Source organism: Drosophila innubila, chromosome X (assembly GCF_004354385.1).
Source record: "Drosophila innubila isolate TH190305 chromosome X, UK_Dinn_1.0, whole genome shotgun sequence".
NCBI classification, from domain to species: domain Eukaryota; kingdom Metazoa; phylum Arthropoda; class Insecta; order Diptera; family Drosophilidae; genus Drosophila; species Drosophila innubila.
Genome location: NC_047626.1, coordinates 10,285,945 through 10,287,690, shown reverse-complemented (window position 1 = coordinate 10,287,690; position 1,746 = coordinate 10,285,945).

Here is a 1,746-nt window from a genome sequence, read left to right as displayed (position 1 = left end):
GAGTTAAAGAAGTTATTATTCAGGTTATTATTGTTAAATTAAGTACTTAGAAAAAATGGCAACGATTTTGAAAAGTCAACAATAAAAGAGTTAAAGAAGTTATTATTTAGGTTATTATTGTTAAATTAAGCTAATACTTAGAAAAAATAGCAACGATTTTTAAAAGTCAACAATAAAAGAGTTAAAGAATCCTAAATTATTTGATCCAACTGAAAACAAATCTTACAGAACAACCGAAAATTAAAGTATTGTTGAGAAAAATCGAGTTTAAAAGAGTTCGAGATTACCGTACTTCTCACAAGGCATTGGATTTAAGCCCGGAATCCCGGATTTCTATATTTCTGTGTATGAAAATATTATTTTATTTTTTTTAGAATACTTAAATATCATTAAAAAAAACTGCAAAGCTTTCAAATTAATTTTAGCTACTTGTAGTTTGCACTCAACGCGTTGAAGGCATTCAAGAAATATTGCATACTTTTGGGGAGCGGCTTTCAGATGAAAACTTGCTTTGAGATTGTTTGCTGTGTGGCTTAAATTGTATGCGGGTAGACGCGAAATGCTCCAACTTGGATTTGTTGGCTGCATTGGTGCCCAAAGCGCCAGACATTGGCGAACTGAACATGGATGTCGTTATCGATATCGGCATCGCCACCTGGCCGCCTGACCACCGCCTAGCTGCCACACTGCCACCCAGCCACCCTGCCCCGCCATCCCCGTGTGGCAGGTCGGTTGCCTTTGCTGCATGCTCGCATTTATTTGTCATGCATTTATGCAATTTACCGTGGTGCGGCAACGGCAACGGCAACGGCAACAACTACATCGTCTGACCACGCCCACAGCATGCCAGACATTTATTGAATTTTTGACTTGAAGCATTTAACATTTAAACGTAAAAGTGTCGCACGCACCCGTAATAATACCCGTAGCGTACAGTCGAATCCTGTCTCCTGGCTACCGACCTGGCTCCTGTCTCCTGGCTCCTGTCTCCTGAATCCCTATACCCATTTGCCATTTTCGGCACATAAATTTGCCAGTCTGCTCTGGGCTGCCGCCTGTTTGTTGTTGTTGTTGCTGTTGTTGCTGTTGTTGTGGTTGTTATTATTTTTGTTGCTGCTGATGTTGTCTTCCATTTAGGCGTATTTTGCTTTTTTGTGTGTGGTCCGTGTGTGAATATGTCTGTATGTAAATACATCTACAGATATAATACTACAAACGTGTATATGCGTATGCGTGTTGTGGGAGTGTTGTGTGTTGTGCGGTGGTGCGGTGGTGCGATGCTGTGGTGGGTGTGTGCGTGTGTGCGTATGCACAACGGAAATGAATTGAAATTTTAAAACCCACAGCTGCGACCGCTTCCTGCGGCAAAAGTAGCATCCCACACTTCAATGTGAATACGAGTACACTCATGCGTACGTTCGAGTACTATCTGAGTGTGCGTGTGAGTGTGTGTGAATGCTAGCTGCATGTTCCGAAAAAATCAGCTTGATGGAAATACTGAATATGACTATGTACAGTATAAAGAAAAAAGGAAGATAGAATGTTTATTGCCATTTACACAAAAAATTGTAGCTTGTAGAATCTGTAGAGCCACTTGAAACTAAGATAAAGTATTTATATTCCATTAGAAACATACTTGGGCATACAAATATTCAAAACTGACAGTTAAGTTGTACTCAAATCTAAACTTTAGCGGAAAGTTGCAGTTGAACTGAAAGATTTAGCCAAATTAAACTGTTGCTGGAA